At 39.0% G+C, this 26,402-nt stretch overlaps 1 long non-coding RNA gene across 1 annotated transcript in view; it reads right to left on the minus strand.

Annotated features, from left to right (window-relative positions):
• The window catches only part of LOC138718608 (uncharacterized), a 63,647-nt gene that overhangs the window by 16,658 nt on the left and 20,587 nt on the right, over positions 1-26,402 (minus strand). The window contains exons 2-4 of the long non-coding RNA XR_011337118.1: positions 18,951-19,044; positions 18,355-18,417; positions 12,985-13,081 (exon numbers count right to left, since the gene is read on the minus strand). This is a non-coding gene — a long non-coding RNA (uncharacterized lncRNA). The remainder of the gene's footprint in view (positions 1-12,984; positions 13,082-18,354; positions 18,418-18,950; positions 19,045-26,402) is intronic.

Here is a 26,402-nt window from a genome sequence, read left to right on the forward strand (position 1 = left end):
GAAAATTGAGAGTTCACCGTGTCATTTAAAAGGCACAGTCCCCTTTCTCCACCCCTTTTTCTTTTTACTGTACATTTTCTGTCCCCACAGAAAAGAAAAACAGATACAAGTTATTTGAATTTAATTACAACCGAAAGATGATACCCCAAAATCTTATATTACAAAAGTCTTATAAGCCAAGAGGCCAATTCTAAGGGAAAAGCACTTGTGTTCTGTTAGGAAAAAAAACAAACATCAAACCACAGTGAATTAGGATTTTCAAAATGGCCTAAGTAAATTGAACATATAATTTATTGACCGTCCACTTGAAGATGTTCTTCAAGACTCGATCCAGAGTAACCTTCACTCTGTATACAGATCCCTTCCAGGTCTCTGTCTGGGAAGCACTGAAATTGTGGTGCCCAAAATAATTAGTCACTTTTGAAATTTTTGGTCTTAGACAAATGCTTCAAAACCAACTATCCCCTCTTCATCAATATTTGCTGAACAGATCTGTGTTGAGAAGTGTGTTAGTGGGAATCAAACATGGTATGTGGCTTTGCAGTGGTATTTAAATTGAAGTGTTTGGTATTTGAAGCTCTTTAGGAGTCACTCTATGAAAAGGCAGTTATAGTGATAAGTTCTACAAGGCAATAGGAGCAATAAACAGATTGCAAGCCACCCATTGGCTGCAGAATGCTTCCATGAACCATTTGCAGATTAATGTTTATTGACAAGTAAATCTGCAAAGCTTTGAGTGTTTCAGTGAGTTATTTTCAAACAAAAGAAGCAGCTAAATATGTCCAACTATTTGGAAGAAATTGAAGTCTGTGAGTTGCTTAGTTGAGCATAAATTTCAGGTATGAGAATGTATGACTGGCTTATACTGGTTTTATTCTGAATTTTCTGTCTTGCTGAGGATCTGTCAGGAAAGCCTAATATTTTTGCTAAGTGCATCTGAATGATAGGTAAATCAACTTATTAAAAAAACTGTGGGAAGGACAGTTGTATCTGAAAAATCAATTTGTGTATTCAACATGACGAATCATAAAATACCATTAAATGTCATACCATACAAAATGTTTTCAAAAAAGCATGCAGCATGTGAACCCAGAGTTGTATCCTTTTCCAGCCAGAAGACTGAGCAACGAGAGATAGAAAAGATAAAGAATAATTGACAGATTGTTTTGATGGAGGCTTAGTCATGTTGTAAAGTGGGCACTGGAAGAAAAAGCAACACTTTGTTCCCCACTCTTTGTAGGATGGCAACTCTGCTATGAAGGAGTTGTAGCCCTGGCTGTATGCTTCACTTGATTCCCTATCACCACAATCTGCTGTCACCTACTAATCTCCTTTTCCAAGCTGAAGCAGACCTGATTTCACACCAGTTAATGCACACATTCCTGGGCTTTTCTTTTATTTTGCAGATGCTTAGCACCCTAACTGTTGCTTCTGTATTATATCCACCACTGGCAAATACTTCACATCATTTCAACAGACAGCCATAAAGGACTTGATGAAGAGAACGTATCAGATTAGGGGTAAATTCGAAAGGGTGGTAGCCAAGAGTAAAGTAATTATTGTTGACTGAGTCCAAGCAATCTAAACATCTTACCTATGACCTTGTCGTAAAGAACTAAATGGAACAGGGCTAAGGAAGTGTGTGTGATTGATTGATTTAATCCTGCTGAACTCTTAATTTTTGAATGGAGACTGAGAGGTTAGCAAGCAATCCTTTAATTTCATTAGCTTTGCACTTTGAACACTGGATAAAGTCAGTTTATTTACTTCTACTTCTTACATCTAAAATATTTTTATCTTCAGATACCTGGATATCTTCCTCTGTGATAGCAATGCATTTTTCATTACAATTTGCTATTTCATGCTTGTTATTACTCCTCTGCCTAGGCTTGGGCTGCAGTGCAATTTACATCTACAACCCACAGACTGGTTTCATCTAAAGCTTGACTTTGTGACATTTTCACTGGATACTGGGGGAATTCACAAACCATTTGTTACTGGTTTTCTTGTTGTTTTGTTAGATTCTTTTTTAACAACCCCCATAAACATTTGCAATAGTGTGGAATTAAATGTATATCACTTGCACTTACTGTCTGTAACACAGGAAAAAAAGGAAGTCATATATTGCATTTTGTTGTTCTTGCTGCAGAAACAATTACATGAACATGGGAACTATCCTGAAGATGTTACTGATATCCAATCAGAAAACAGTGTTTAGTTCTCTGGGAAATTCTGTTTCATCAGGGAAAAAAATTTTGATCAGTAGGCTTTCATTTGTATAATAACAGCTAACATCTCAAGGAGAAAAAAGGATCTTTTCACGCACAAATATTGTCAGAAGATAACAATTTGACTGATCCTGTAAAAGTTTTATTCAGTGGTTGTCAGGTTTGTGAGGATTCTTTTACAAACTGTGATCTCCTATAAAATAATATCTGTGTCTTTTTTTTTCTTTTTTTAGGGATTCCTTTCCTCCTTCAGATTGCCCTTATTTCACTGTGCATCTACCTCCGCCTAAAAGCATTATTACAGCAATTGGCTCCTGTCAGTGACTTACACATCTACGTCTGTTCTCCCTACCTCTCTTATCCCTGTTTTGTTCGTGCCTTCCCTCCTACTTACCCTAACAGAGGTACTTTCCTTCCTCACCACTGTGGAAAATATCAAGTTCCTTCCCACTTTGTAGGTCTGGTTTTGAGGTGGGCCTATGCCTGTCTAGAGATTCATCGTGTCCAACCTTATAGCTGCATTGTAAAGATTTCTTCTGTAGAACATGTTCAAGCTACATTCTTTCTTATCCATCACGAATGGGCGCAGATCCTACTCTCATCCAGACACCTACACAGTAGCTACTGCAAAATCTTCACTTTAGTGTGGGCACCTGCCACTCTCCCATGTCTTTTTTAGAGTCCTCCTGCAATGGCAATTCACCCTTCTTACCCCTCTCTGTTTCCACCCTACATGGATGATCTACCTTTCACATTAAATATTAGCTTTTTCATTCACTTTCACATTCTCTCATCTACTACCAACATGATTTAGGAAGAGTGAAGCCTAAAATACCCATGAAGCAATGTCTGGGTGACACCTATGGCTTTGATATTGCGGTTATTTTTAACCTTTTTCATGATTTTACTTAGATGTAAAATTCACCTTTGATCTTTCTATGGTGCACCCATCATCTATACATGCATGTTCATGGTTTTTGCCATGTTGTCCCTTATCTTGGAGGGAACTCTGATGTCTGGAAACTTTCCTCTTCCTCTTAACTTGCTCTGAGCTATCAGGCGTAAAACCTAATTACTATCCAAAATGAGCAGTGCCACAGACACCATCTCCACCACATCGTGCTGCCTCCACTCATCTGCACATCAGCAGCCTGTCCACAGCCTCTGAAGGCAGAGACCTTCAAGGAGAGACATTTTGCCTTGTGTTCCCCAAGCCCCACGAGGATCCCCTCTGTGATTCAAAGTCCTAGATGCTGCCGAAAAGTGAGCAATGTTGAACACCAAAAACCTGCCCTGACTCTGGTGGTGTGTTAAGGATGGATTGTCACCCTTGACATGATAACCTTATGCAAAGTATGTGAATTTCTGCTTGCCTGACTCTACTTGGCCAGCTATTGGTACCTCTGTGTTTGGAGTTTCCCCGCTGAAGAGAGTTAATTTTCTCCACACATGAAGTTAGCCTATACCCTGGGTAACGTGAGCAGACTTCAAAGAAGAGCAAGGAGGAATACCTCAAGGCCCTTTTGCAATAGGAGAAATACTTACACATGTCCTTCACCTTCCCTGGAGGTGTTTAAGGCACGGGTGGGCGAGGTGCTAAGGGGCATGGTTTAGTGTTTAATAGGAATGGTTGGACTCGATGATCCGGTGGGTCTCTTCCAACCTGCTTATTCTATGATTCTATATCTTTGCAGGTAAGTGGTATGTTTTCTGAAAATTCGGTCAAAGGGAAAAAAAAAGCCCTGGATCAAAATGGAGACCCCACTTCTTCTGGAAGATAATGCTTTGGTGCGGTTAAACGTGTGACGTGCAGTCAGCCAGTCAGCTGATTTCCACGGGGGATGTGGAGACAGCACATGATATGTTCATTCTTACCCAACAACACACCCAGACTGAAATGTGCTATACAAAAGTGCCTGCAGCAGCCTTCCTGCCCAAGGACCTTTCAACTGCAGAGGCAACATTTCAGTTCTCTTTCTTGGAAGATTTTGTGCTCCTCTGTCTGAGAGCAGAGCAAGTATTATGAGAGGATGAGGTTATTGATTGATTGTGCCTGTCTGGCGTGAGGGAACGAAGCCTTAAAACTCCCCCATACAGCCTATGGGAATTAGCACATAGGTGCTGGAGGTCTCCACAGGCAGCCCTCTTACACTGCATCCATGGAATGAGCAAAGAAAGTGCATTTTAAATGGCATTTATGCATTTACATTTTCAGAGCTTGGATTATGATTTGTTATATTTGCATGCAAGACAGAGTAAAGAACAACACTGAAAAGCCAAGGACTGGGGGAGGGCTGTAGTCTGCTGCCTCCATTCTTGCTTATAGACTGAAATAGTCCTCATAGCCACTGTTTTATGGGTGGTTTTAGGCTGAGGTCATAGAGCACATGTAATACTCTGGGGCTTGAATCTGCCTGTGCGCTCCTCAGTATCGAGGTTCATGTACTCACAGGTATGGCTGACATGAAAACAAGCACAATTGTTAAAAACATGCCTCCCCACCCCAGCCCACCATGGTGCTAGATTAGGCTGCAGTTATACAAAGACCTGTACCAGCAGAGCAAAGACCTGGAAACCTCCGGTGGTAATGGGAGCAGCAATGACTATCTGGGGAGAGAAATTAGAAAGTTCCTACAGCAGATCTGTCACAACACAGAAACTGTCTAGTGTGTCTGGTTTTGCACTTCATGGTCTCTCTTCCTTCAGCTGTTTGTTCAGTTTCTACCCTCCCCTGGTCCCTTGTTGGGTGCCAAAAGAGGATTCTGCACCATTAGCTGCCTGCTCACTTCGATCTCTAGTGGCAGTTCCCTCCTGCAGAAGCTCTGTGCAAAATTATTCACCTCCCAAGAGGTGAATAATTCACCTCAGCTACTTGCTATAAATTACGTTATAGCCTCAGAGTAATAGAAATTATTTTAGAGATGCCCAGTGTAGTTCTGGATTTCAAAGCCATGGCAGCAGTTTGAGAGATGAATAATTTCCTTTCTCCTTGGAGTACACATTCAGCTCTGTGCCTTTTAACGTGTATTCATACTGCTAAGCTGACCAGGTCCAGCCTGACTTCTGAGACCAGACTGGCTTTATTTGCATATTATTTGCATACAAGTTTTATGTTTAGGATAAGATGCAGAGCTCACCACAGTGAGATACTCCAGCACTGTCGGCACCACAATGTGTGTCTTAATTCTCATTTATGCAATCGAGAGTTGTAACACCTGGTGCATTACTGCCTAAACACTGGTTGCTATATATCCTGAGCCTGGACGTCCCCTAGATCAGTGTAAATACCTTAAACATGATCTGACTGCACTCTAACAGGGGCTGGAATAGGCTAGAAACTACACAGGTCATGAAAGTCAGCACGGAAATCCTCTGAGAGACCTGCTCTTAGCTCAGACTGTAGATGCATGCTTAGAGTGTGAGACAAGAATTAAGCTAATTTAATAGCTTTGAATTCCATCACGATCCTTCTTTGTTGAAAAGACACCATGTATCTATTTCATTACATCAGTTGAATTTGTAATGCTACACTTTCTACTGCTTTTCTTGAATTGTAAGGGCATATAATGCAGTGATTGCAAATGACAGATCTAATAAAAGTACAGTTTGTTGGAATCATATCTATTTATTTTTTTATTTAATCAGGTTAGACTATCTTAAATTAATGTTTACTTCTTTTCTCCTCTCTTGACAGGTGGTAGGGTGACAAGAGCTTGTGTTCACACTGGAACACTTTAATATCTGTCACGTTTTTTTCTTCCTCTCACGGTAAAATGGGTAACATGAAGAAATGCCAGTGATACATAATTTGTTTTTTTAATAATAGATGCAGTCCAGTGCTTGTAGATGGAAATTTTACTTGAATAACTGTCCAGTCAAGCAGTAATTTGTCATTGAGCTGAAATTATGCAGAGCTTTCTTGAACATTGGATCAGTTTTTGATCTGGGGAGCTCTTGGGCATGCCTTCATGATAATCCAGCACATTATTTCATGTCATTTTTACATCCAATTAAATTTTTAATGATTATTTTGGTATTAGTGTTTATGTTCCTGCTTTTCCCACTATGTTTATGGAAATGATTTATGGGAGTAGTATTTAAGGTGTATTTGCCTGGATCCTGTTGGCCCTGCAAAATCAGCAGTAGATTTATGGCAAATCTTCAGACTCCTCTCTGAGGAAACTCTATGTAACCGGAGTCCTCTGACTATGTTCATTATTTCTTTCCTATCTATGAAAAAGTAATACTTGAATGCCAGCGGAACTATCTGTGACTCATAACCTTCCTAAATGTTCATTTAATCTTGAAGTATCCTAAGCATAAAAAAAAATCTCAGGATAGTGCCCTGGCACGTGATGTGTCTGCCTACCCTGGCTGTTCCATGCATGAGCTTTTCTAGGTGACACTGACTGTGACAGTTCCCCATTAAGGCAAAACATCAGACAGAGTCCCCTTACCTCCTCCCTTCTGAATTTGATAACAGTGTCTTTTTCTCATCTTTTGTTTGTCTGCTTAGTTGATAATCATAGGAAAACATGTGATAGTCTATGACACCACAGCTGTTTGCAATTCCACTTTTTGTATTTATGCAACTCTCCTGAGACTCTGGTGAGGGAGTATTTTGCAGCCAAAAAGAATTTCCCTGTGTATATTTGGTTTGCAAACCACTTTTTGTGTATCTTTTCACAAGCTCTTTATTCTTGGAGGATTGGGGAGAAAAGTGGGAAAATTACCTGTATTTGGGGTAATTTATAGCAGATTTTTTTTGACTAATATTCCATGAAAAACACAACATTCTTCATATGCTTGAAATAAAGCAAAAAATCTCCATTTCTGTTTGAACACATGACATACACTTATGGTGTCTAAGAAACTGGTTTTCAGCTGCTTTACTTCACTGCTAAAAGACAGTTACACATCACAAATTTGAATGAAATATAACTTGTCAAATTCATTTCATTTAGGAAAAGAGCAGTTCAAGAGAAAAAAGCCAATTGATAGGAGGAAGAAAGTGTTAACAAAAAAGGAGAAATGCAAATTTCAGGTAATTTTGGAAGTGAAATGCTGACCCAATCCATGTCCTGCTTATAAGCTGCTGTTGGATTCTGTTTCGGTTTTTGTTTGGTTTTTTTTTAAAGGATGGATTGTAATGGAAATACATGCCCTTCCATTCTGCCCTCACTTGAATCTTTCCTGTCTAGATTAAAAAATAATTCCTAAAGCTTAAAAATCAAAAAATGCCTTTTCCATCCAAATCCCTCAAAAGTGCAATAAGCACAACCATTCAGTTCACAGTGACTGTATTCTGGGCCTAATGGTTTTTATAGCACAGGTAAAGAGATGTAGCTGAGCTTATAAAATGACTCTAGCCAAAAAAATACAGAAGTATTCTGTAGCCTTCATGATTATGTTTTGTTTTACAAATGGTAGTGTCTCTGCTGTAATCTACTCTGATCCCTACATTTGTTTTGACTGAGGAATGGAGATAGGCAACTATTTTTAGTATTCTATAGGAATGGCCAGTTACTGTGCAAGAAAGCATCAGTTTAGTTACTGCAACAAGTCTACAGCTCTCCTCTTGCACTGTGGGTGCATTCTGCTGAAAAGCCGAAACAGAGAACAGTAGGAGTTATTTACCCTGGGATAAAGAAAATAACTCAAATTACTTGTTAGGAAAGAAATTAGGATGACAGTTCAGGAGATGAAAGCTGTCTTCCATGAGAAACATGAATGAGTATCTTGTAGTACTTACATAGGAAGAGAGTGAGTTAAATTCATTAGACAAAATACCTGATAACTAGACTGGGAAGGCAGTACTTGATAGTTTTCTGCCCGACTTCTAACACTTTATGCTTCCTAAAACATTGATTTTTTTCCAATTAATTTTTTTATAAATAATGAAAGATTTCAAGCTAAAAAATAGGGTAGCTTTTTTAGAGATATGGATAGTATAGTTAATTTTCTGACTGAGCCTCTGCTGTGACCTGGTAAGAGTTTGCATTTATTTTCTGCTCTGGGAAGGAAATAGGTTTGGATTGACAACTGTGTGTCAATTGTGCTCACACGCAATAATAAAAGTGAAGCAAGATTTGTGGGAGAAGTAAAATCTTTTATCAGAGCAAGTCACATACCTGGAGAAAATAGGCAAGCTTCCAGACCCATAAGCTCTTTTTCAGATCTGAAATAGAAGCAGTTATCTTCAAAGCTAAAAACAGGTGAAGACCAGTTATTTTGAGTTTAATTAGACTGTTAATCAATTGAACTATCTAACAAAAAATGGGTAGCTGGAACTGCAGTTCTTCATGTGAAATTTCTGATCATTATTTCTCATTAAATTACCAAATCTCAGAAAGGAAAAAAGTAAAGTGTGATGGATTTCTGTATTGTTGTTAGGAAAGGTAAGTATGATGTATTTTAACTATTTATTTCTCTACTTTGACCAAGATTAGTGGACCTTGGCCATCTAATATTAATTCCTTATGGAGACCAGGCAAACATACCACAAATACTGAATACAAAGGCATATAGTAGTGTAAATTAACTGCCAGGCTATCAGTGTATGAATGGAACTAAACAAGCAACACCAAGAAAAGCAATGTCTAGGCATTACCTCCCAACAGCTAAGAGGCAGAAGTAGTGCTGAAGGTCTGAGGCTACCAGAAATTTGGGATTCTCTCTAGCAGAAAGTGTAAACCTTGGGGCTTGTGTGGTATGTGAAAGAGAAGCTGTGAACAAGTATGACCTGAAGACACAACAGAAGTACCTGCTAGTCTCTACTAACTCATTGTTTTATAAATCAAACTTAATGTGTGTCTTCTTACAGCACTCGTGTGAGGCCAGTTTTGTCCCCATTTTTCAGACAAAGAAATATGGACCAAGATGATTCTCTTCCCTGAAGCAAGACATTCCACTTCCTGATGTCTGAAAATGTAGAAAGAACAAAATATCTGTTCTTATCTTTTTGTGTTTCAGTATACAACATCCTACGCATGCTGTGAATACGTGCTGTGCTTCTCTTTCCATCAATCTTTGCTGCTCCTGTGAAACTTACTGCGGCCCTGAAAAGGCAATAGATTTGCTGTGCTTTCTGAAATATGTGCTGGATTTTGCTGCGATGCTAGAGCATGTTCCTTCCCTGCAGTAAGTGCTCTCTGCACTTTTTTGCCTATGGACTCTGGGCTCTCAGCAATGCTTAGGAAAGGGAACCTGGCCACCTTCTCCTTCTCCTACCTCGGCATATGAAATCTGTATTGAAGAAATTATGCTCGTATTCCAATGGCTTATTTTCAATGTTGTTGACATAACAAGTAGTTATTATGGTTATTAAATAACCCAAATCTTGTTTTCCATCCAGACCTGTGACCTCAATACTCTGTATGGGCATCTGTCCCCTAAATCAAAGGAAAGGAAATGGGCATATCTTAGAAGGAGTAATTTTTGCATTAAACATTTTTTTACCATTTAGTGAGTATCCTCGGATGTACTATGTCTTCCCTTTGTATTATGATAGTGTATCCTCACAATCCACAAAGCAAATAGACTTCTGAAGGTGTCTCTAGGATGTCAAGAAATATGTTTATTTATTAGACAACAAGCAGACTTACCCTTACCTCTCTCTGGCAATGTAATCTGAACTCATTTAACAGGAGATGACCATAAAGTGCTACTAAACTCTTACAATAACTGATTTTGTTATTGTGTGTATGAATTTAAGAGGAGAAAACTGACCTACTCTTAGAGTCAGATCTTATTTGCCAAATTTCTAATCAGATCAATATCTGCTGAAATTCTGCAAAGCACATTATCATAATTAGTAAAAAAAAAATGTAAACAATGTGCCAAATAGTGGGCAAGCATCTGTAAATATTACTTTAAAGATGGAAAAATAAAACCAATATTGTAACTGGGATTAACACTTTGAACAACGGAGTCATAGAAGAAAATTTTTAGCCTTTGATAAAATTGGGGAGGTTTATTGTAATTTCATTGGACCAATGATTTTACAAGTAAGTTATTTGCATCACAGCAAGAAAAAAATACTCTGTAAGGAACTTGTTTTGATTTGAGACCTTTTCAGAGGGCTATTTTAATTTAATTAATGAAAAATCATAGGTTAATTGCCTTCTGCTTTAATGTGAGGGTATTATGCATGCAGGCATATTTTATTTATATCTTGACTGTTTGATGTACACAATCAATTCAAAAAGGGATAATGAAGAAGTGTTCTGCCCTGTGTAGAATAGTAATTAGGGACTCCAGTGCAGGTTTTTTTTCTTAATTGTGCAGTTCTGTAAACATGTTTGACATAATGCTGAGAAAAGCATTTGTCACATTTTGCTATTATCCTCTCTTCTTCTTCTTCCCATCCCTTCCACCCCCACCCTTTCTCCCGTCTAGTCAAAATACATGGAATAGCATTAACCCTCACTGCCTCAGTAGCAGCGTAACTTCATATGACAGTGGTCAATAAGGCATTGAGAGAAAGCTGTCCCTTGAAACACCTACAGTATGAGAAGTACATACATTGATAATATAGATGTTAAGGTTTGTGGGCTTTGGAAGAGTTTATGAAAGATTTTGAGCTATAATAAGGTGGTGTATCTTATAACAGCAACAAAGATGTTTTGAGTAGAGCAGTCACTGTGGCAACAGGAATACCAGTTCTGAGCTGAGTGCGTGCTGTGTACAAGCCACAAGGGTGAGAGAGATCACGCAAATGAAACCTCTTTGTTTCCGTTTTATCAGTTTCCAGTGAAGTCAGTAATAGCAGAGGATGATACTACATAGTAGACAGGAGCATCTTCTGATGTATGACATTTCCTTGATCCTGTTGCTGACTTTTTTTAGCAATACAAGAAGATACTTACATTTCATTTGGGCAGTTGTGCCATTGTGTCTCTTTTTCTATTCTTTGCTTTTTTTTCTCTTCCTGTATCAGCTGTATGTAATTTTGAATGTTTAGCAATGCCTCATTTTCTAGACAATTCAAAATTAGCATGTCATAGAAGAAACATTTCTATGTGTATATGATACTTCAGTGTCTCACAGAGCGAATCACAATCTTCTAGAGCCTCCTTTTGAGGTGCATCCTTAATTGTTTTACCTTGGGTCCTTTCATGGCATAGGTAGAAGGTTTTGCTGGCTTTAGCTGCAACATAGGTTGGAATCATACATGCTAACAACCTCCCGTGTTCTGCAGGAGTCAAAGATTGTATTGTTTGAGTTATTTGACTCAGAATTAGTTTAGAAGTGGTATCCAGGGAATAAACTTGATTTATCTGCTCCACAGACTGCTCCTAGAATAATTTTTGACTACAAAAGGATTCAAGATAACCCTATCAATTTGCTTTCTTGGATGAAATTCCTCAATTCCTGCTGTGGTGAAACTCACACTAACAGCCATTCTTGGTGCAGCCTGTAAAGACTACTCAGTGCCGTCTCTGCATATGGTGGGAACAACACTAAGTAGTAGAAATAATTCCTTAGAACAAGATTGGGTGTAGACCTGATGATGCAAGGAAACTTGTTTGAGCATGTGCAGCCAAATAAAAACCATTTATGTCTAAAGTATTACAAACCTGAGATCACTTTATGTTAACTAACAGCCAGCATTTGATCCAAAGGATCAAGTTGTTTTGTACGGTACTGCTAAAGCCGTGTTTGGCTTGCTGAAAGTAAAATTAGCATTGACAGGACCAATCACCTAATCTTGAGAGGTATGAGCTGTCAGAAGAGATGGTGAGCAACAAATGACCTTCACTGTGTGTTTTTTTTTCTGGCATATTTGAAAAGTTGGAATGTAGAGACAAAACTATTAAATGAGGCCAAAGAGAACACTACTCAAGTCTCTAATTCTCTTGAATCAACTAGAGAAGAGGAAACTGCCTAATTCACAGCTTCCAGTGCATGCTGGAGAGTGGGAGGTAGCAGGACAAAAGACTTGAACTCATGTGTGCATACACGTGTGTACACTTGCTGTTGTCTTGGTAGCTGGGAACTGTAAGACCAGGAAATACTGCCTGGTCTTAGCAACTCTTCAGTGATCTTCTGAAAGAGTGCAGTGGAATCATTATTTCAAATGTCAAAATGTAGTTCAGATACAGCTTAGATGTAGTTTGGATACATGGAGAACTGAGGAACCCTAGCAAAAATAATCTTCGCTTGGAGCCTTCTCTGTCTCCCTAACATCCTCATCATTTGAAGGCTGAATTGACATCACCTGTGGGAAAGGTTACCGTGAAAGAGAGGTCATTGGTGGTTTTGTGATAACTGTGTTGTGTGCTCATGATTCTGATTCTATAGCTGTATTTATACACGTTCATGTAGACACAGCCTTCCTTTTCTTATTTGGTAAGAGAGGGAACATAATTAATGTTTGGTTGTGCCAGTTCCACTGCTCAATAGACCCTCTCCCACGGGAATAAGCAGTCAAAGTAACTTATATATAGTGGACATCGATGCTGAGATCACAGGCTGCTTACAAACTTCTGTTCTTTTTCCCACCAGAAAAAATATGCATTGTTTGAGTTACTCATTTTGTTTCAACACAGTATAATTAATTCCACGTACATGATGAGCTTCTTTTAAATACTCAGATCCCAGAGGAAGATCCTCTCGTTTCATTTGGCTTTTCTTGGAATAAGCTTAGTCCTCACAATGAGATAATGAAGTCTTGTTAATTCTTACTTACTAGTCTATTGCATTTGAAAGATTTCAGATGTCATAAATAAAGGCTTATCTTGGATTTCTAGCTTACTTTTCTAAGGAAATAGCTAAAGCTTTTTACAAACAGAGCTGAATCTTGAGAAATCACTTGAAATAGTGTCATTCAAGGGCAAGACCACTCTTTTGTCCTGTGGATAAAGAAAATAAGACCTGATAAATAAACGTTAAGGATAAGAAAACCTTATATTCTATCAGTGTTAAATTACCAGCAATGATTGGTTGGGAGGGAGGTTTAGATGGAATGTGGTCATCTACTGTTTTCCCACTATAGTTCAATGATATCTCCTAGAGAAGGCAACAAACTGTGACCATGTGACTAAATCAACACCTTAATCAGAAAGAATTCATGAGGACTAGTGCTTAGGCCTTCCTTCAGATGAGAAGAGCCAAAAGTTCATCTCAATACATAGATAATAAAGTCACCAAATAGAATTTCTCTATATTCATAACTTTGTAATTAGAACCAGGGGTTTCCTTAAAACTGATGTCAGGTAAATTAAAGAAGGATGCATGTCCAATAAGGAATTATTTCAATAATCTACATTTGAGTTTCTTGAATTCCCGACTGTGTGCAATTAACATGATCCTTGAACCAATACCTATTGACCTGTATTCTAGTGATGCAAATATGAATTTCTAAGATATCTCATCCTGGGTCTAATAATTTTCTTTAGTATCTTAGATGGGCCCCTAAAATTTTAATTATCCATTTTACCACCAGTAAAATTTTCAGAGTTCAAGTGAGGCCCATTATTGGACATGAAAATAGATCACTGTTCAGTATGCGAAGGGTACCCTCAAAGGACCTGAGTTATTACCTACTTGGATATAAAATTGTCTAATGTAAAATTATACCAAATAATTTCTCTATCAAATATAGTAAATTTTGGCTGAAATATAATGTCTATATTTGGAGGATTTGTAATCTTGCTTTTAATAAATGATAGAGAAACCAATGCAAATGTGTTTTAATTCTTGATTTCCTTTATTTTTAAATTGATCTTAGGTCTTATTCCAATGCTGAATTTATTCATCATGAGAGACTAAGATCAGGCCTGGACTACGTTTTCATCTCCTTAGATAAATAAGTTTACTAACATCTGAAATTTATATCCCATTTGAGTAATTTCTTGACCATATTTCCTGCTGAATATTACATAATAAACAGAGTATCTTTAGCTTCTCACAGTAAACAGGGTTTCTAGTTAGTGAAATAATTCTTGGAGCTTTCTCTTTTTACATTCTCGCATGTAATAAACTTGGAGGCCACAACCAGCTAGAGGATTTTGCTTGTTATCTCATTTTGGTCTAAGCAGCTCCCACTTTGTATCTGCTGTTCCCTTTCAACTATGCCATAATTTTTTATGCCATTGGCAAATTCTACCTCCAAGATTTTCCTCTTGACTGTTGAATCTAACACTGGACTAAGAAAAGTTACTGCCTGGAAATATCCCCAGAATATGATTCTTCCCTATTTTAATATTTTTAGGTTTACCACTTTTTAATTCATTTAATATTTTCTAGATGGAGTTGATAAAATTTCAGAAAATAAAGTATTTAATTGAGACTCAGAGAGAGAACTGCTAATTTCATCAGAATCAAGCAAGACTGAGTCAGAAGCTTTTTACCAGCTAAAATGTATATATCCATAGAGCTAGCTTAGGCAGCCAAATTTGTAATCTCATGAACAAATGATACGAACATTGTCTGACAGTACCATTTTTCTATCGTAGATATGCATACATCAACTAGTTTTCACACGAAGTTTATCATGCATTTTTGCTCTTTAAGCATCATCACTGAAAATATTACCATACTGATGTAGTGTTATGCCCTATCTAGTATTATAATGCAAACTTACACATTTGCAAGTGTGATAGACTCCAACTCACATAACACAAAAGGTGACTGATTTTGGTAATTAGAGGAGAATAGGGGGGAAAAAATTGTTAAGGGGAACAGGTAAGCACAGGCATGGGAACAGATTAAGTGGAAGCAATTCTGTCCTGATAAATAGAAGAAGGTGAGAAGGTGGTTAACAAACCCACAATCCACACCACTAAACCCCAATCACAGAGACTTTCAGCACTCTTCTCGCTAGACGTCCCCAGGAAACTTTAGGGGACAGTCTAGCGAGAAGAGTGCTGAAAAAGTCTCTGAGATTGCTGGGCGCTCTTAAGAGGGCTGTGGATTGATGGGGTTGTGAACCCCTCTGAGGGGTAGGTCTTGCGAGCTGTCCCAGCTCTGGTAATTAGATAGGTTCGGCAGTCTTTATGAGTGGCTTACGTTTACTGATTAATGCTCCACTAGTGCACAGATGTGATTTAGCTTTCTGCTGAATAAACACAACATGGGGATGGAAAGGTGATAACTGCCATACTCAGCAAAAAGAAGGAGCCTATAAATATGCCAGTGGGTCAATAGAAGTGATTTCATTCTGCCTTCACAAGACTGCTGATGAAGTCTGACAGGGAGCTCTACTTCATTAATGCATCACAATGGTGAAGAAAGCCTGAAGGGCAAAAAGAGCCACCTGCAGCAGATTGGAGCTTGGGCTGCAGCTGTCAGAGAACAGCCAGGGAGAAATGAAAAGGGCTGCAACAAGGAAATTAAGAGGATATCATAGGCAGATAGGGTGTGTTTTCACTCCCGCGTGAAATGGCTGATAGGGGAGGTGCAGTGCTCAGGGCACCAGCTACAGATGAAGCTGTATTGCCTATCAGAAACAATTTTGGGAGGAAGGCCTGGCATTGTGAAAGATGTCTTTGTTATGGTATTGAACAGAAAGCGTTAAGTCTAAGGATAGGTAAGTGTAGACCAGTTTAATGATTCATTAAAAAAATAGGAACATCTACTGAATAAAAATTGCTCACAGTACAATAAAAAAAACACACTTGGGAGGGTAGTGCAGGGAGAAGTATCAGAGAGTCAGTATACAGATGGGAAGTGCTGTTGTATTTGTTCTGTTTCTAAGGGTCTTTCCATAAGCATCTGCTTATGGCTGCTGTCTGTAGTGGCTTCCCAGCCTCCTGAAACTAAAGTCACTGCCTCATTTGAGAGGGCCTTGCTATTGAATAACCAAACTAGTGCAGAGGATGAATGAAGGAAAAGAAAGAGATGAATGTGTTGGTCATATACTAAAAATAAGATCCCTAAAAGCCAGCCCTGGAGCTTGTTGAAAATTTGATGATCCGTCCCACTGCACAACAAAGTGGAGGACAGAAAATAGCCCCCTCGGTCACCAGGAGCCATTGGGCTTCCTCTGTTTAGAGCTGTAGGTCAGCAACCAATGGGAAGCCAATGAAAAGGCTCCCATCCCTTTGTGGTGCCCGGCTTGGGAAGCACATAAATGAACGAGTTCAGAAGTTCAGTAAGGACCTAGGCAGATGCACCTGGTCTATATCTCTTACCATTTGGTCTGACTTATGCCCCTTCTTATGTTTTCATGTGGACAAAAAATCCGATCCCTGCATAACCCTAGAGAAGCCCTGAAAAAATCTCACTCTTCTGAGTTCAGGATTAAAACAACATTGGCTCTGTCTCCTTACTCATGTCCTGTTCCTTGTAGCTGGAACCTGTCTCTAACCACTGGCCTTATCTGAATCACAAGAGAGTCGTCTATGCACTGCTTGTTAGATGCCTGCTTTATTTTATTGAACTTTTTATGCATTTCCCTATTGTGTTGCCATCCTGTATGCACAGCGACAGGAAGGAGATACAGACAGATTGCTTACTGATCCTTTCAAATGCTTTCAGAAAATCCCAGGATTTCTCATTCTTCTTTTACCCTGCTGGGCTTCTTTCTCCATCTCTATGGTTTCTATACAGATAATTATTACTTACAGGCAGAAGTGAATTACTTGCTTTCACTAACTGAAAAGATCTGAACTTTCAGCAATGTGTTTCAAAATTATTTTTTCCATTTCCAACACTTGTAACCAGACAGAGGCAAAAGCTGAATCTATCACCTGTGGTACCTCCAGTTTTCCACAGAAAAATGCCACTGTTGTTATACTAGATTTTAAATGAGATGATCTGCCACAAAGCTGACTTCCTGAGGTGAAAGAGAAAATCCTTAATATAAAGATATTGTGCTAGAGAGGAGGCCATTGAATATATTTTTGTACAAACCACAGCTTGGGAGATTAAAATTAGAGGCACTTAGAAAAATATTCATAATCTACAGAGGGCAGAGATCAGTATTATATAGTCCTGAATCCTCCCCAGCTGACTGTTCTTCTCTTGGCTATTCAGTGACTAATGACATATTCAGATGACACAGCTTGAGCTGCAAACACTTATAAGGATAGTAAAGTCAAGAAAAGGAACTTAGAAAAGCTAAAAAACAGACCAAGAGCAGTCACCAGGATCTGCTGTTTCCTTTGTGGGAGGGAGGAATTAACTCTCTCTAGAGGAGCATCTGTCCCTTCTGTGCTCTTGGGTTGGGACTTTGTAAGGGAGAGGGCTGAAATCTCCACCTGGCATGGACTGTTAGTCATTGCCGGTCCATGAGGCTGTGGCCACTCCAGGTGGCAGCTTCCAATGGTCTGAGGCCCGCACTGACTCCAGCATTGTCACTGACTCTGCTTAAGGTCCCTGGGCTCAGGAGTGGGACTGGCTTTGTCCTTTCAGTAGTTCTCATCCCTAACCTCTCTTTCAGTTGGGATCTCACAAGGGCATGCTGGCCAAGGCATCTAACAGCTCCTGCAGATATGGAAAGTATATGACAGGGGGGAGCAGTGATACGACAGATGCCCACCCCTTTGTATGATAGGATAGTGACGTGGCAAATTGCATGTGAGCAATGCTACTATGGGCTCTCTAGGTTCCTCCAGATCAGTCAGCAGATGAGTTCTTAAGGGAAGGTGTACTCCTTTAAGGCCATTTTGAGGAGAATGTTTCTCTTGAAGGAACATCCTGGAGCTGAGCACAGCAGTCCCTGGCAGGATAAATCAGCATAGTTAAGATTCATGTTGATTTTAATAGATTTCAACATCTGCTGGGCTACTTCAGTCATCTTTAACAGTCTTCAAAATAAATAATTTGGACCACACACCAACCAGATCCAAAAGCAGTAAACTCAATTAAGTTACAGAAGCTGTCAATGGTCAATTAATCTCACAAGTCTAGTGTCTGAATTTGACACATGCTCTACAAGAGCTACTGTCATGGAGCTGTAATTGATCAGTTATTGCACTCTCGGCTTACAACCAGAAAAAATAACCCAAACCCTGGATCCCACCAGCTACCAAAGCTTTTCAGCCAAGCAAATACATTGTGTGCAGTGCAAGAAGCAGCATTCCTGTTACCATGTCTCTGAGCATGAGATATTATTGCTCCAGCTCGTAGCTTTGTGAGGGGGTTGGGCATGCCTGTGTTTGTAAAGCTGCATATCTCTGACCTCGAGATGTTGCATCTTCTCAGGTCTTCTTCTCACTAAAGTGACAGAATTCTACAGCTCTGCCTGAAGTAGGCACAAGACACACATGCTGCATCTGGAAACTGATGTCTCAAAACACAAACTGGACCCACTGACAAAAATTGACCCCTTATGACAAGAGAAAAACCCCAAGGCACTGTTCTGGAGGCTCAGCGCAGTGTATCTGCATCCCCAGCTGGGATTTGAGATCATGGGTCCCAGGAGCACCAAGTCAATACAGTAAAGTAGGTACATTAGAGCTAAATGTTGTGTTGGCTGCTGCTGCAAAGCCTCATATAAATATTAGACCTTACTATGTGAGGCACAAAATGTTTGGTTTCTGAGTCTATTAATATATAATGAGGATATGGTATAATTAATATAGTTTTGATTTTCCTATAAATCCACATTACTAATAAGAATGCAAAGTAATTACTCAAACAACCTTTTCAACAAATGGTAGTTTTCACTGAATAAAAATGGAGTTTATGTTTTAAGTGTTATTTATGGGTTTGCTGAAATGAATAATTGTTAGGTTATTGAGCTACAAGATAATCAAGAAAAGTGGTTTTACTTACACACATCAGAAGCTATGTCAGGGAGTCTAGATGCATGTGATGTTCTTTATTTTTTCTTTTAATATCTTCTAGAAATTCTGTATCCATTTGCAGACTGGAAAGAGGAAGGTTTTTGTTTCAACTAAAAAAAATTGAACGGTACAGACGATAATTCTGTGTGTTCAGGTCATAAAGTAGATATTTCTGTACTGTAAATCTTTTTGTGATCTAGAACACTATTATAGAAATATTTTCATTTATTCACTAAGGAATTAAAAGTTAATGTATCCAATGAAAATGAAACTAAACATCTTGGCCAAATTTTGCATGCATGCAATTTGGATGCATTCTTCCTACTGCTGCATTTGTAGAGAACTGTTATTCATAGCTGATTATTTTCTTAAATCGCTTAATTAAATCTATTTCGATCCTAAATCTGAGGGGGGAATTGTTTTTTCAAGCTTCAGAGCAATAGGAAAAGCTGTCCCAAGACGAGCAAGCACTAATCTTGAATGTTAAGCCCTTGAAGTGCATTTTGTGATTGGCATGGGAAACTGTAGAAACATGGGAATATTCTTCATATAGGGTATGTGCCCCTTATTAGTCTGCCCCAGTTTACAATAGCTTTGAGTCCAGAGCTATGTGCATTAAGAGATGTTTTGATTTTGCGTCCCACAGGCAACAGCTATGCAGTATGCAAAACTCACAGGAACTTCTCTGTGAGACAATGTCATCATAGTCTTCAGACAAGTTCTTCTGCCATAAAAATCTGGCAGGTTATAAGACATTGATCATGCATTTCTCAAAATTTTTGAGTCTATCAAAGGCATGCCTCAGTTAGAGAGGATTAATAGAATGCTTTGAAAGTAATTTGTTGTCCCAATATATTTCAGTGGGAGGGAAGAGTGTCGCAGTGAAGTACACCAGAAGTGCATCAAAGAAGACTTATGGGAGAAGTCTTATGTCTTAAAAAAGAAGTCTTGTGTCTTAAAAGGAGAGCTTGTCTCTATCTTATGTTGGTCCTGTGACATTTAAAGTCCAGCTAAAAAGCTTACAGGTCAGGAAGTTTCTCCTCTATAACCCTGGGTTCAGTGATTGTTTGACAGTAGTGCCACTAGGTTCGTGGCCATGGCTTGTCTCTTGAATCTCCCTCTTGATATAGAGGCAAGGAAAAGTCTTGCTCTGAATAGAATTAATGAATGTGTCAGTGAGAAGCTGAGGATATCTCAAGTGAAACTTATTTATTTATCTCTTATCTCAGAAAGAAGTCAATATGACATGATCATGTCTTCCTCATTAAGTGCTTCCTCATTTACAGAATATTGGTTTCCTATCCAATACTGGAGCCAATCAGTATCAAATATCAAATGATCTTGAAGTTTACAATTAGGTAGAGTGAAAATGCTGGAAATAGGATGATCCTCAATAATTCCATGGCATCAGAAAATTAAATTTCTGCAATAACAAATTACAATATAATGAGGTCACATTAGAGGAATAAGAGGCCCAGATGCCTCAATGATTTAATCTGTCTTTTCCTGTAGGCCTGCACCTAAATTTAATGAATATTTTGATAGATAACATATTTGGTTCAAAATAGGTCTTTAAAGACAGTTGTGAGAGTATTATATTTTAAAGATGCTATGATATAAATTCATTTCATTAACTGCCTGATAAGAAAAAATGACTCTGCAAACGCATTGGTATCAGCAATACTATTATGACCCATCTGCTCTTATTGAGTAAAGTGACAGTAATATATCTTTATTGGTCTGTTCCTTGAATGCTGTAGAGGCTCATTTTCCTTGTATAATGAAAAGCCAAGTGACACTAATGAAACAGGTGCTGTATATGCCTCAACTTCAGGAGAGGAAACAGAACATCAAATAAAAACTTTTGTAAAGAGAATAGTCAGGTGTAAATATATATGTGAGTCCCCAAAAGAGAAAAAGAACCCCCATACCAAGAGTGCTGTTTTATTTCTTTTTATTTTATCTAATGGAAAAGACCATAAGAAACTCTGAAACAGAGATTTGTTGCCCGTTTGAGGTGACTTACAGTTCAAATGGAGAAAAAGAATTATCTTGTTCACAGTTTATTTCCATCACAACTCTGAAACCTTTCCCTAGCTACTGGGATATTACCTGAAACCAAAGGCTCCCCAGAATAAATACTTCTTTTTAAGAATACATTTTGGTGCAGTCTATTGAAGATTTTGAAAATAAGCACTGAGACATGACCTGACTTCAGGGAGGAGCAAGCAGAGCGGAGCAAATGGATGTTATATTACCTGGACAATTTGTCTTCTTGGGAACAAGTTATCCTGAACTATACAATGGTTATAGTTCGACCTTCAAGCCCTTGTATCACGACTAGCATTTATTCAACCTATGGAGGACCAGATAAGGGTACCATGAAGACAGATCATAACCTCCTAGGAAACTATGGGTGCCTAGGGCAAGTTTTCTGTAGCTGACTTTTGAGAATCTAAAAGAATTTCTCTTCTGAACGCCCTCTTAACTGGGATATTCTGGGAATTGGATTAACTCAAAAAGGATTTTAGAATTTTCCAAATTCTTTAGAACTGTTTTTTCTTTCTGGATCATATGGTTTAGACTCAAATCTGTAGCCATGCAAGGGGGATTGATATAGCCAGCTCCTAGCCGTCCAGGTAGAACCTTCAGAATTTTTTTGGTATATACATATCTCTAAACAAAAGAGAAAATCCTACCTAAAAAGACTGGTGAAGCTTGAAAGCCAGGAAGCACCAGAGTTAAAATACCTTACAGTCTTGTAACTTCAGACTGTGTACATTCATTACAATAAAGTCTTTAATCCACATGATACACAACAGTTTCTTCATCCTCTTCTGGTGAGTGGTCCCATATGTCGTTTAACACTGCACTGAACACAAATTTATGCTTTTTTCATGGACTTTACTCTGTTTTTAATATCTGTGTCTTCTTTTTAGGCATCAATACATTTATTTATACAACATACCAGCAAGGTAACACAATGGTGTCTCAGCTTTACAAATCAGAAACAGACGCACTGAAACTAAAGCCAAAATTGCCCTCAACTGATTTTTGGAAGCTAATTTTCAAGACTAGAGCCTGGCTTTTCTGGACATTCTGCTGATTTTTAGGTGTTCAGAGCATAGTTCATAAAAAAATTTTTGCGATTATTAGAGTTCAATACTCCAGCTGTTTCAGCTTGGGCACTCAGAAAATGAAACGGGAGTGATCACAGAGAAAGAGTTTGCCCAGCAGCTATGATCAATATCACACGGAAACCCTGTGATCTAGAAAGAGAATAAAACTCAGAGCTCAAGATGGTAGTCAAAGGACTTATTTAGGAAGAAATGCTCTGTTCTTCAAATTTTCATCCTGTTTCACCTTGCATGTCCCTTTTTCAGCAACCAGCCAGACGTGGGTCTCTTTCACATAACTATCCACTTCACTTTGATTTATCCTTAGGACAAGGTCTGTCCAGTAAATTATATGAGGCAGGAGTACTGCTGATGAACATGGTATGTCATGTTTATCATATAAAATTGTACAATTAAATACTCTCTAATAATGTCTATGTAACTATGCAGGTTTTATGTTATCTATAGACGCAGTTTGAGGCATTTTATAATTTTGAGTTCTTCACCCTGTAAACTTAGCATCCCAGTAATGGAATGGGTTTCTTTTATGTTTTTGTTTTGTGTTTTTTATTTAATAATGCTTTTCCGAGTTTAAAAAAGTCATCTTCTGCAGTTACATAGGCCCATTATTCCTTTCTCTCTCAGAATTCAGTAGCCCTATACCACAAATTTAAATGTAGACCTTATTTCTTCCTCTTTCCACATTCTCCTCTGTACTGTGTAGACCTCTTAATCTGATTCAGAGTCCACCATTAAGCTTCAAAATGTGCCAGCTGGTAGAACTAGATGCAAAATATATTTGAAATAAAGGACACAGTAGGAGGAACATCCTCAAGGAGCTGATTTTAAAAGTCGCTTCTGACAATAAAGTTGTACCGCTTTGATCCTTTCAGCACCTTGAACAGGCATGTGATTCTGCAGTTTGTTGTGACAGAAGTACAGCAGCTTATGTCAAAGACTGCAAACCCAATTCTGTCATTATTAGCTTACAAAAGCTAATAAAATTTCAATATCTGAACACTAATGACAACATTTAAAACAAGTTTACGGACATACTCTTGTCTGCCTTTACTGCCTGCACCTCAAATAATTTTTCTATTCATTAAGAGGATGCTACAGCTGAGAAGAGTCTTGCAGTGTAGTAGGTATTGCCACTCAGCATCTGAGCTTCTTGGACCCTCAAACTGAAGATAAAAAAAGCTACTTTCCTTTATTTGCTATACTGATATATTCATAACTCTTCGATACTGATTCCAGGGTACACATATATAATGTCTAAGACACTCTTCTCATCAACACAGTTTCTCATAGTAATTCTTCCTTCATATTTTGTTTAATTACATATTAGAGACTTAATTTACTTTGGACATATTGTCTTTGATGCTTGTGAGACTTGTCATTCATATGTTAATGCTCTAAAATGAAGCTGATGGAAGAATTGCATACACACTTGGATATCTGCCCAAGTGTGCTGTTTATTTGCCCTGATAACTTGTTCTTGTTTAGTTAGTAAATTTGCCTTATTCAGTTAGCTGTCTGGTACCTGTTCTTCAATAGTTGCCTTTGAGTTGTCTTGAAGGAAGAATCTTTCTGTCTATACACACTCTCGATGATATATAATCCATTCTGGAGTACTTAATACTTGCAGTCCCTGATCCTGTTTTCTTGCTTGAGTACACAGAAGAAACTTATCTGTTCTGTTCAACAGCTTGTCTGCATTTTGGTGCATATATGACTGTGCGTCCAGACTTTTGCATAGACAGTGCGAATACATCCCACTACCTCAAATCCAAGGCAGAACATATCCATCCCTTTAAACACAGCCTGGAACTGTACTTCTTGAGGTTGAATAGCAGTCTAATTTCTGAGCATTAGCTTTTTAACTGTATTTTTCAGAAAAGGAAGAGACAGCAACGATATGAACAGCCAAAATAATCAGTATCAGTCCAGTACTGTGTGACAGCTCCTCTCTGTGATCTCTCACTGCATTATGGGAATAGAAGCACACATTCATACAGTGCACATCTCGTATATTAATGGAGGAGACACTTTTTGAATAAAACCAGCATTCCCAGTGTGTGTTTGCAACTCATTATATCTAGGAATGAAGCCACATACCCCGTTAGGGCTGCATCTGCTACAAAGTGCAACAGCTTGTCAGCTTTCTGGCTGCTGTATGTACTTCAGTCTGGTGCTCTTCTGTCTGTGTTGGACTCATCTTAGGCTCTCAGCCTTGTCAATTCCTCTGCAGGATGAGCCAGAGCTGCATGGGAATTTTTTCTTTCTGCCTCTGCAGCTGGGCCTTTCAAGGAAATTATATTGGTCTGGGTAGAAAACCAAGGTCCCCTAAATAACTTCTTGATTTAGGAGAACAAGATCACTAGTGCATAGGAGAATTTTCTTCACAGTGACCTGGCTGTGATGTGATGTGGCTCCCTTCCAGCAGAAATAAAGGCAGAGGGTGCAGAAACATTGCTTGACAAAAGGCATTGCCAGGGAATGCACCCAGATCTAGGATCCTGGAAGAGATCTGAGGTCCTGAGTCTGTCAGTTTAGGTGTGACTACAGTACAGCCCCAGTTGCTGTGACAATTCCATCCAGAAGACAAAAAGTGATTACCGACCTCCTCACTAATGAATCACAGTATCACACTATCACTGAGGATGGAAGGGACTTCCAGAGAGTGCCTATGCCCAAAGCATGGTCAGCTAGATAGACTAGGTTGCTTAAGACATTGTCCAGATGGGTTTTGTATATCTCAAAAGGCTCCACAACTTGTCTGGGAAATCTGTGCTACTGTGTGACCACTCTTGTAGTAAAAAAAAAACAAGGTGTTTTTTTGTGCTTGCCTTTTATATTTTCACTAGGTATCACTGAGAAGAGCCTGGCTTCATTTTCTTCTTCTTTACTTCTCCCACCGGACATTTAGACTAGGATCCCACTGTTGAGCTTTTCCTTCTTCAGGCTTTCCTTGTATGTTATATGCTGCAGGCCTTTATTCATTTTTGTTACCCTTCTCTGGAGTCTCTTCATTATAACTGTGTCTTTTTTGCACTGGGAAACCTGGAACTGGACCCAGGATGCCAGATGGGTCTCACCAGTGTTGAGCAGAAGGGAAGGATCACCTTCCCTGCCCTGCTGTCAGTGTTCTGCCTATTGCAGCCTATGATGCTGTTTGACTGCCTTTGCTGCATGTGCGCCTTGCTGGCTCATGGTCAGCTTGTTGTCTACCAGGATCCAAAGGTCTGTTTTTGAAGACCTCCTTTCCAGGTGTTTTGTCTTTGGTACGTTCTTGTACCTTGGATTGTTCTCACAGTATCCTGAAGTCCACCGTCCCATGGTCACTGCAGACAGGGCTGCCCCAACTTTCACATCCCCAACTAGTTCTTCCCTGTTTGTAAGCATGAAGTCCAGCAGACCACACCTCATCATTGGCTTCTTGATCACCTGTGTCAAGAAGTTATCATCAAGGCACTCCAGAAACCTCCTGGATGGCTTATTCCCTGCTGTGCTGTCCCTCTAGCAGATACTAGGTTGGTTAGTCTCCCGTGAGAACCTGGGCCTGCAAACATGAAACTTCTTCCACTTTTCTTACAAAAGTCCCATCTACTACTTCTTCCTGATCATGGTTCTGTAGGAAGCAGCCATGAGAACATTGCCCATATTTTTTTGCCCACTAGTCCAGATCAATAACCTCTCAGCTGGATCCTCGCCCATTCCAAGGCAGAGTTTCATGCATCCCCACTCATCACTATCCTGGTATGTCCTTCCCAAAGAGCCTGTGTGCAGTCACTGCATTGTTTGTCATGTGAGATGTTCCACCACATCTCCATGATCCCAGTGAGCTCTATATAGCCCTATATAGATTCTGTACCTTCACAAAGACCTGTGATCCTTCCTATTTGCTCCCTATACTGCATGTGTTAGAGTACAAGCACTTCAGGGGCACTCAGTCATGCCGATTACCCCAAACAGATATGAGACATTCCTCCATCATTGGTGTCCTGTAAGTATTTCCTTATCTGTGTGTATGTACTTGGGGTGGACCCCCTTCTGTCCTATTTTGATAACTATTGGTCTTTTTTCCACTTCACTCAGTACCAAACCAGCCCACCATCATTCCTAGTTTAAAGCTCTCCTCACAAGGTTGTCCAGCCTGTTGGCAAAAAAGTTCCACTTAGTCAGATGGAGCCTATGGTTTTCTGGCAGTTCTCAATTTTCAAAGAAGACCCCAGGGTCCTAAACGACAATTTCTTATTTTCAACACCATCTGTGCAAACATTTGCTGATGCACAGAACTGAAGAATCTATGCACTCCCCCCTGA

Source organism: Phaenicophaeus curvirostris, chromosome 3 (genome assembly GCF_032191515.1).
Source record: "Phaenicophaeus curvirostris isolate KB17595 chromosome 3, BPBGC_Pcur_1.0, whole genome shotgun sequence".
In the NCBI taxonomy this organism is placed as follows: Eukaryota; Metazoa; Chordata; class Aves; order Cuculiformes; family Cuculidae; genus Phaenicophaeus; species Phaenicophaeus curvirostris.